Raw genomic sequence first — 11125 nt, 5'->3', positions numbered from 1 at the left:
AAACGCGGAGTGATGACTACTCTCTGGTTAGGTGTGGCATGTTATACAGTTTGGAAACGGGGCTCCCAAGGCGTTTTGAGCAACACGGTGCATATGAGATGTTCCAAGAGCTGAAACTAGTTTTTCAAGCTCATGCCCGTGTCGAGAGATATGAAGTCTCCGACAAGTTCTTTAGCTGTAAGATGGAGGAAAACAATTCTGTCAGTGAGCACATACTCAAAATGTCTGGGTTACACGGTCGTATGACTTCACTTGGAGTCAAACTTCCGGATGATGCTATAATTGACAGAATCCTCCAGTCTCTCCCACCAAGCTACAAAGGTTTTTGTGCTGAACTACAACATGCAAGGGATGGATAAGACCATTCCCGAGTTGTACTCGATGCTCAAGTCTGCAGAAGTAGAAATCACGAAGAGCATCAAGTGTTGATGGTCAACAAGACCACCAGTTTCAAGAAGGGCAAGGGTAAGAAGAACTTCAAGAAAGACGGCAAAGCCGTTGCCGCGCCCGGTAAGCCAGATGCCGGGAAGAAGAAAAAGAATGGACCCAAGCCTGAGTCTGAGTGCTTCTATTGCAAGGGAAAAGGTCACTGGAAGCGGAACTGCCCCAAGTACTTAGCGGACAAGAAGGCCGGCAACGTTAAAAGTATATATGATATACATGTTATATATGTGTACCTTACCAGCGCTCGTAGTAGCTCCTGGGTATTTGATACCGGTGTTGTTGCTCACATTTGCAACTCAAAGTAGGAACTGTGGAATAAGCGGAGACTGGCCAAGGACGAGGTGACGATGCGCGTCGGGAATGGCTCCAAGGTCGATGTGATCGCCGTCGGCACGCTACCTCTACATCTACTGTCGGGATTAGTTTTAAACCTTAATAATTGTTATTTAGTACCAGCTTTGAGCATGAATATTGTATCGGGGTCTTGCTTAATGCGAGACGGCTACTCATTTAAGTCAGAGAATAATGGTTGTTCTATTTATATGAGTGATATGTTTTATGGTCATGCTCCACTGGTGAATGGTTTATTCTTGATGAATCTCGATCGCGATGTTACACATATTCATAGTGTTAGTACCAAAAGATGTAAAGTTGATAATGATAGTCCCACATACTTGTGGCACTGCCGCCTTGGTCATATCGGTGTTAAGCGCATGAAGAAGCTCCATACTGATGGACTTTTAGAGTCTCTTGACTTTGAATCATTTGACACATGCAAACCATGCCTCACGGGCAAGATGACTAAGACTCCATTCTCAGGAATAATGGAGAGAGCAACCGACTTATTGGAAATAATACATACTGATGTGTGTGGTCCAATGAATGTTGAAGCTCGCGGTGGCTACCGTTATGTTCTCATTCTCACCGATGATTTGAGTAGGTATGGGTATATCTACTTGATGAAGCACAAATATGAGACGTTTGAAAACTTCAAGGAATTTCAGAGTGAGGTTGAGAATCAACGTGACAGAAAAATTAAGTGTCTACGATCTGATCGTGGAGGAGAATATTTGAGTCATGAGTTTGGCACACACCTAAGGAACTGTGGAATCGTTTCACAACTGATGCCACCTGGCACACCGCAATGCAACGGAGTGTCTGAACGTCGTAATCGCACTTTATTAGATATGATACGATCTATGATGTCTCTTACCGACTTACCGCTATCTTTTTGGGGATACGCATTAGAAACTGCAGCATTCACTTTAAATAGGGCACCGTCTAAATCCGTTGAGACGACACCGTATGAACTATGGTTTGGCAAGAAACCTAAGCTGTCGTTTCTTAAAGTTTGGGGCTGCGATGCTTATGTGAAGAAACTTCAACCAGAGAAGCTCGAACCCAAAGCGGAGAAATGCGTATTCATAGGATACCCTAAGGAAACTATTGAGTATACCTTCTATCTTAGATCTGAAGGTAAAACCTTTGTTGCCAAGAATGGATCCTTTCTAGAGAAAGAGTTTCTCTCGAAATAAGTAAGTGGGAGGAAAGTAGAACTTGATGAGGTAATTACACCCCCTCTCGAACCGGAGAGTAGCGCAGCGCGGGAAATTGTTCCTGTGGCGCCTACGCCAACTGAAGAGGAAGTTAATGATGATGATCATGAAGCTTCGGATCAAGTTTCTACTGAACCACGAAGGTCCACAAGGGTACGTTCCGCACCAGAGTGGTACGAAAAACCTGTGATGGAAATCATGTTGTTAGACAATGGTGAACCTTCGAACTATGAAGAAGCAATGGCGGGCCCGGATTCCAACAAATGGCTTGAGGCTCTGAAATCCGAGATAGGATCCATGTATGAGAACAAAGTATGGACTTTGGTGGACCTGCCCGATGATCGGCGAGCCATAGAAAATAAACGGATCTTCAAGAAGAAGACTGATGCAAACGGTAATGTGACCGTTTATAAAGCTCGACTTGTCGCAAAGGGTTTTCGACAAATTCAAGGAGTTGACTACGAAGAGACTTTCTCTCCCGTAGCGAAGCTGAAGTCAGTCCGAATCATGTTAGCAATTGCCGCCTTTTATGATTATGAAATTTGGCAAATGGACGTCAAAACAGCGTTCCTTAACGGGAATCTTAAGGAAGAGTTGTATATGATTCAACCAGAAGGTTTTGTCGACCCTAAGGGTGCTAACAAAGTGTGCAAGCTCCACCGCTCCATCTATGGGCTGGTGCAAGCATCTCGGAGTTGGAACATTCGCTTTAATGAGGTGATTAAAGCGTTTGGGTTCATACAGGTTTATGGAGAAGCCCGTCTGTACAAGAAAGTGAGTGGGAGCTCTGTAGCTTTCCTCATACTGTATGTGGATGCCATATTATTTATGGGGAATAATATAGATATGTTGGAGAGCATAAAGGCCTATTTGAACAAGAGTTTTTCAATGAAGGACCTTGGAGAAGCTGCATACATATTAGGCATCAAGATCTATAGAGATAGATCGAGACGCCTCATAGGTCTTTCGCAAGGTCTTTCGCAAAGTACATACCTTGACAAGATATTGAAGAAGTTCAATATGGAAAACTCAAAGAAGGCGTTCTTGCTAGTTTTGCAAGGTATGAGATTGAGTAAGACTCAGTCACCGACCACGGCAACAGATAAAGAGAAGATGAGTACTGTCCCCTACGCTTCAGCCGTAGGCTCTCTAATGTATGCAATGCTGTGTACCAGACCTGATATAAACCTTGCCATAAGTTTGGTAGGGAGGTACCAAAGTGATCCCGGTATGGAACACTGGACAGGACTAAGGAGATGTTTCTCATTTATGGAGGTGACGAAGAGCTCGTCGTAAAGGGTTACGCCGATGCTAGCTTCGACACAGATCCGGATGACTCTAAGTCACAGACCAGATACGTGTATGTTTTGAATGGTGGGGCAGTGAGCTGGTGCAGCAGCAAGCAAGAAGTCGTGTCAGCATCTACATGTGAAGCGGATTACATAGCTGCTTCAGAAGCGGCTCATGAAGGAATTTGGATGAAGGAACTCATCACCGACCTTGGAGTGGTTCCAAGCGCGTCGGGTCCAATGACACTCTTCTGTGATAACACTTGGGCCATTGCCATAGCCAAGGAGCCCAGGTTTCATCGAAAGACCAAGCACATCAAACGCCGCTACAACTCCATCCAGGACCATGTCCAGAGTGGAGTAATAGATATTTGTAAAGTACACACGGATCTGAATGTTGCAAACCCGTTGACTAAACCTCTTCCTCGAGCAAAACATGATCAACACCATAATGCTATGGGTGTTCGATACATCACAATGTAACTAGATTATTGACTCTAGTGCAAGTGGGAGACTGTTGGAAATATGCCCTAGAGGCAATAATAAAATGGTTATTATCATATTTCCTTGTTCATGATAATCGTCTATTGTTCATGCTATAATTGTATTAACAGGAAACAATAATACATGTGTGAATAAATAGATCACAATGTGTCCCTAGCAAGCCTCTAGTTGGCTAGCTCGTTAATCAATAGATGATCATGGTTTCCTGATCATGGGCATTAGATGTCACTGATAACGAGATCACATCATTGGGAGAATGATGTGATGGACAAGACCCAATCATAAGCATAGTACTAGATCGTATTGTTCGTATGCTAAAGCTTTTCTAATGACAAGTGTCTTTTCCTTCGACCGTGAGATTGTGCAACTCCCGGATACCGTAGGAGTGCTTCGGGTGTATCAAACATCACAACGTAACTGAGTGACTATAAAGGTGCACTACGGGTACCTCTGAAAGTGTCTGTTGGGTTGGCACGAATCGAGATCGGGTTTGTCACTCCTTGTGACGGAGAGGTATCTCTGGGCCCACTCGGTGGAACATCATCATGAGCTCAATGTGATTAAGAAGTTAGTCACAGGATGACGTGCTATAGAACGAGTAAAGAGACTTACCGGTAACGAGATTTAACAAGGTATAGGTATACCGACGATCGAATCTCGGGCAAGTTCTATACCGACAGACAAAGGGAATTGTATACGGGATTGATTGAATCCTTGACATCGTGGTTCATCCGATGAGATCATCGTGGAGCAAGTGGGAGCCACCATGGGTATCCAGACCCCGCTGATGGTTATTAGCCGGAGAGGTGTCTCGGTCATGTCTGCCTGTTTCCCGAACCCGTAGGGTCTACACACTTAAGGTTCGATGATGCTAGGGTTATAGGGAATTGTTATACAAGGTTACCTAAAGTTGTTCGGAGTCCCGGATGAGATCCCTGACGTCACGAGGAGCTCCGGAATGGTCTGGAGGTAAAGATTGATATATAGGATGGATGGTTTTGGACACCGGAAGTGTTTCGGGTGTCACCGGTAGCATACCGGGACCACCGGAAATGGTCCCGGATGTCCACCGGGAGGGGCCACCAGCCCAAAGAGGCAGCATGGGCCAAAAGGTGGAGGGCAACCAGCCCAAAGTGGGCTGGTGCGCCTCCCACAAAGGGGCCCAAGGCGCAGGAGGTGGAGAGTGGGGGAAACCCTAGGCGCTGGTGGGCCTAAGGCCCACCTAGGGGTGCGCCACCCCCTCCCCCTGCCCTCGCCGCCGCACCTCCCATCTGGAGGGGGGGCTGCCGCACCACCTAGGGTGAGAACCCTAGGGGTGGCACCCCCTCCCCTCCTCCTATATATACCTAGGGGTTTGGGGCTGTTTTGCACACGGTTTCTTCTCTCCCTCGGCGCAGCCCTGCTCCTCTCCTTCCTCCTCCTCCCACGGTGCTTGGCGAAGCCCTGCCGGGAGACCTCATCTCTCCATCGACACCATGCCGTCGTGCTGCCGGAGATCTTCCCCAACCTCTCCCTCCTCCTTGCTGGATCAAGGTGCGGGAGACGTCACCGGGCTGCACGTGTGTTGAACGCGGAGGTGCCGTGGTTCGACATTAGATCAGAATCACATCGCGATGTGAATCGCCGCGAGTACGACTCCATCAACTGCGTTCTAGCAACACTTCCGCTTAGCGATCTTCAAAGGTATGAAGATGCACTCACCCCTCTCTCGTTGCTGGTCTCTCCATAGGAAGATCTGAATATGGCGTAGGAAAATTTTGAATTTATGCTACGTTACCCAACATATATGACCTTCTCAACTTGCATTATAGCGCTTTTATATCCCTAGAGGCAATGATGAAATAGTTATTATTATATTTCCAGTTTCAAGATAATCGTTTATTATCCATGCTATAATTATATTGAATGAAAGCATAGATACATGTGTGGATATATAGACAAAATAGTGTCCCTTGTAAGCCTCTAGTTGGCTAGCCAGTTGATCAAGGATGGTTAAGGTTTTCTGACCATATGCAAGTGTTTTCACTTGATAACTGGATCACATCATTAGGAGAATGATGTGATGGACAAGACCCAAACTATGAACGTAGCATGTGATCCTGTCATTTTGTTGCTATTGTTTTCTGCGTATCAAGTATTCATTCCTATGACCATGAGATCATGTAACTCACTGACACCGGAGGAATACCTTGTGTGTATCAAACGTCACAACGTTACTGGGTGACTATAAAGGTGCTCTACAGGTATCTCCGAAGGTGTCCGTTGAGTTGGCATGGATCAAGACTGGGATTTGTCACTCTGTGTGATGGAGAGGTATCTCGGGGCCCACTCGGTAATACAACATCACATTTAAGCCTTGCAAGCAATGTGACTAAAGTGTTAGTCACGGGATCTTGTATTACGGAACGAGTAAAGAGACTTACCGATCACGAGATTGAAATAGGTATAGGATATCGACGATCAAATCTCGGGCAAGTAACATACCGAAGGACAAAGGGAATGTTATACGTGATTATATGAATCCTTGGCACAGAGGTTCAACCGATAAGATCTTCGTAGAATATGTAGGATCCAATATAGACATCCAGGTCCCGCTATTGGATATTGGTCGGGGAGTGTCTCAGGTCATGTCTACATAGTTCTCGAACCCGCAGGGTCTGCACACTTTAGGTTCGGTGACGTTTCGGTATAGTTGAGTTATAGGTGTGGGTGACCAAATGTTGTTCAGAGTACCGGATGAGATCACGAACGTCACGAGGGTTTCCGGAATGATCCGGAAACAAAGATTGATATATAGGATGGTTTCATTTGGTGAACAGAAAGATTTTGGACATTAGCGGGAGTGTACCCGGAGTGACGAATGGGTTCCCGGTTTTCACCGGGAGGGGCCCACCCACCCAAGAGTGAGACCAATAGTCCTAGGGTGGCGCACCAGCCCTTAGTGGGCTGGTGAGGCCAGCCCAAGTGGGCTATGGCGCTGGGAAAGAAAACCAAAAAAAAAGAGGGAGGTGGGAAGGGAGAGGAGGACTCCTCCTTCCCCAAACCAAATTGGAGTTGGAGTCCTCCTCTCCACTTCGGCCGGCTCCCTAGGGGCTCCCTTGAGCCCCAAGTCTAGCCCCTCCCCTCCTCCTATATATACTAGAGGTTTTAGGGTTTTTGAGACACAACTTTGCCACGTTCAACTCAAACCTATACCTCGTAGTTCTTCCTCTAGATCGGCTTTCTGCGGAGCTCAGGCGGAGCCCTCAAGGAATAGATCATCACCATCACCGGTGCACCGTCACGCTGCTGGAGAACTCATCTACTTCCCCGTATCTCTTGCTGGATCAAGAAGGCGGAGATCGTCATCGAGCTGTACGTGTGCTGAACGCGGAGGTGCCGTCCGTTCGGTGCTAGATCGGGACGGATCGTGGGACGGCAGTGATTTGAATCACGAAGCTGTACCACTACAGCAACCGCGTTTCTTAACGCTTCCTGCTTAGCGATCTACAAGGGTATGTGGATCCGATCTCCCTCTCGTAGATGAACATCACCATGATAGGTCTTCGTGTGTGTAGGAAATTTTTTGTTTCCCATGCAAGGTTCCCCAACAGTGGCATCATGAGCTAGGTTCATGCGTAGATGTTATCTTGAGTAGAACACAAATGTTTTTGTGTGCGTTGATGTTTGATTTCTGCCCTCCTTAGTCTTTTCTCAATTCGACGGTATTGTTGGATTGAAGCGGCCCGGACCCACATTACTCGTACGCTTACGAGAGACCGGTTTCATCGACTAACATGCAACTTGTTTCATAAAGATGACTGGCGGGTGCCTGTTTCTTCAACTTTAGTTGAATTGGATTTGACCGGGGCGGTCCTTGGAGAAAGGTTAAATAGCAATTTGCACATCTCCGTTGTGGTTTTTGCGTAAGTAAGATGCGATCATAGTAGATACTGATAACCCACAAGTATAGGGGATCGCAATAGTTTTCGAGGGTAGAGTATTCAACCAAAATTTATTGATTCGACACAAGGGGAAGCCAAAAAATGTTCTCAAGTATTAGCAGTTGAGTTGTCAATTCAACCACACCTGAAAGATGTAGTATTTGTAGAAAAGTATTAGTAGCAAGGTAGTGTGATAGCAACAGTAGCAACAATAACTAGTAGCAACAAAGTGACAGCAGTAGCAACAGAGTAACAACAGTAGCAGCAGAGTAAGAGTTGCAACAGTAACAACAGTAGCAGCAAAGTAACAGAGCAAGGACCAGTAGGAAAAGACTCGTAGGCATTGGATCGGTGATGGATGATTGTGCAAGATGTTATTCATCATGCAAAAGTTATAACATGGAGAGATATGTAACTAGCTCCGGTTCGTCAATGTAATGTAGGCATGTATTCCATATGTAGTCATACGTGCTTAGGGAAAAGAACTTGCATGACATCTATTGTCCATCCCTCCCGTGGCAGCGGGGTCCTAATGGAAACTACGGGATATTAAGGTTCTCCTTTTAATAAAGAACCGGACCAACACATTAACACTTGGTGAATACATGAACTCCTCATACTATGGTCATCTCCCGGGGTGGTTCCGGCTATTGCCACTCCAGGGTTGCCGGGTCATAACACATAGTAGGTGACTAGAAATTGCAAGATAGGATCAAGAACACACATATATTGGCGAGAACATAATAGGTTCAGATCTGAAATCATTGCACTCGGGCCCTAGTGACAAGCATTAAGCATGGAAAAGTAGTAGCACCATCAATCTCAGAACATAGTGGATACTAGGGATCAATCCCCGTCGAAACTAACTCGATTACATGATAGATCTCATCCAACCCATCACCGTCCAGCAAGCCTACGATGAGATTACTCACGAACGGTGAAGAGCATCATGGAATTGGAGATGAAGGAAGGTTGGTGATGACGATGGCGACGATTTCCCCTCTCCGGAGCCCAGAACGGACTCCAGATCTGCCCTCCACAGGAAGAACAGGAGGTGGCAGCGCCTCCGTATCGTAAAACGCGATGAACTCTTCTCCTTGATTTTTTTCGGACGAAAGAGGCTAAATAGAGCTGAGATTGGAGGCGGTGGAGCAACGTGGGCCCCACAAGCCTGCCATGCGCGGCCAAGGGGCCCCCCGCCTAGTGGGCTTGTGGGCTCCACGCTCCACTTCCTCCGTTGATTCTTGCGCCAGTATTTTTATATATTCCACAAAAATTCACCGTAAATTTCCAGGTCATTCTGAGAACTTTTATTTCTGTGCAAAAACAACACCGTGGCAATTCTGCTGAAAACATCGTTAGTCCGGGTTAGTTCCATTCAGATCATGCAAATTAGAGTCCAAAACAAGGGCAAAAGAGTTTGGCACACTAGATACGACAGAGACGTATCAACTCCCCCAAGCTTAAAACCTTGCTTGTCCTCAAGCAATTCAGTTGACAAACTGAACGAGACAAAAGAAAAACTTTTATGAACTCTGTTTGATCTTGTTGTTGCAACTATGTCTAACTCATAAACATAATTTCAGCAAGATCACAAGCAAACCACATAAGCAAATGACATCTAGGTCTCAGGGTAAACTCATATCAATGGCATAATCAACTAGCGAGCAAATAATAATGATTTTTGCTACTTCTCAAACAACAACGCCAGAAATTGACACGTTGACGGAGACTTGCTTGTGTTGGTTTTTTCCCTTGAAGAGGAAAGGGTGATGGAGCACACGAGCAGTAAGTATTTCCCTCATTTTGAGAACCAAGGTATCAATCCAGTAGGAGAATCTTGTCAAGTCCAGAGTACCTCCGCAAACACAAACGAGCTTGCACCCAACGCTATAAAGGGGTTGTCAATCCCTTCAAGATTGATTACAAAGTGAGATCTGAAGGCGGAAAGTGCAAAGAAGTAAAAAAGTAAGGCTGAAAATATAGTTTGGAGTAGACCGCGGGGCCATAGTGTTCACTAGAGGCTTCTCTCAAAATAGCAAATATTACGGTGGGTGAACAAATTACTGTCGAGCAATTGATAGAACTGCGCAAAGTCATGACGATATCTAAGGCAATGATCATACATATAGGCATCACGTCCGAGACAAGTAGACCGATACTTTCTGCATCTACTACTATTACTCCACACATCGACCGCTATCCAGCATGCATCTAGTGTATTGAGTTCATGACGAACAGAGTAACGCTTTAAGCAAGATGACATGATGTAGAGGGATAATCTCAAACCAATGATGAAACCCCCATCTTTTTACCCTTGATGGGAACAACACAATACATGCCTTGCTACCCCTTCTGTCACTGGGTGAGGTCATGGTATGAACCCAAAACCAAGCACTTCTCCCATTGCAAGAATCATAGATCAAGATGGCCAAACAAAACCCACAACTCGAAGAGAATTACAAGGATATGAAATCATGCATAAGAGAGATCAGAAGACACTCAAATAATATTCATAGATAATCTGATCGTAAATCCACAATTCATCAGATCTCGACAAACACACCGCAAAAGAAGATTACATCGGATAGATCTCCATGAAGATCATGGAGAACTTTGTATTGAAGATCCAAGAGAGAGAAGAAGCCGTCTAGCTACTAGCTATGGACCCGTAGGTCTATGGTGAACTACTCACGCATCATCAGAGAGGTCATGGTGTTGATGAAGAAGCCCTCCGTATCCGAATCCCCCCCGGCACAGCACCAGAAAGTGCCCCGGATGGGATCTTGCGGAGACAGAAGCTTGCGGCGGCGGAAAAGTATTTTCGATCGTCTCTTGATTTTTTGAGGATTTTAGGGAATATATAGGCGGAAGACCTAGGGCAGGGGAGCCACGGGGAGCTCACAAGCCTGCTAGGCCCGCCCCCCTAGGTCGGGCCTGGTGGGCTTGTGACCTTCTCCGAGGTCCCCTGCCTTGGTTCTCAAGTCCCCCGCGTGTCCTCTGTTATGGAAAAAATCATTCCGCAGATTTTATTCCGTTTGGACTCCGTTTAAAATCCTCCTTTGAAAAGGGTCAAAAATACGGAAAAAACAGGAACTGGCACTTGGCACTGAGTTAATAAGTTAGTCCCAAAAAAGATATAAAAGGCATACAAAACATCCAAGGTTTGACAAGATAATAACATGAAACCATCAAAAGTTATAGATGCGTTGGAGACGTATCAAGCATCCCTAAGCTTAACTCCTGCTCGTCCTCGAGTAGGGAAGTGATAAAGACTGATTTTTTGATGTGGAATACTAGCTAGCATAGTTGTCCTTTGTAACTTCTTTCATGTGACATGAATGTTTAGATCCGTAAGATTCAAAACAATAATTTTCTATTGACATGAAAACAATAATACTTCAAGCAA

The sequence above is a fragment of the Hordeum vulgare genome, chromosome 5H, assembly GCF_904849725.1.
Source record: "Hordeum vulgare subsp. vulgare chromosome 5H, MorexV3_pseudomolecules_assembly, whole genome shotgun sequence".
Lineage (NCBI taxonomy): Eukaryota > Viridiplantae > Streptophyta > Magnoliopsida > Poales > Poaceae > Hordeum > Hordeum vulgare.
This window is presented reverse-complemented; position numbering follows the sequence as displayed.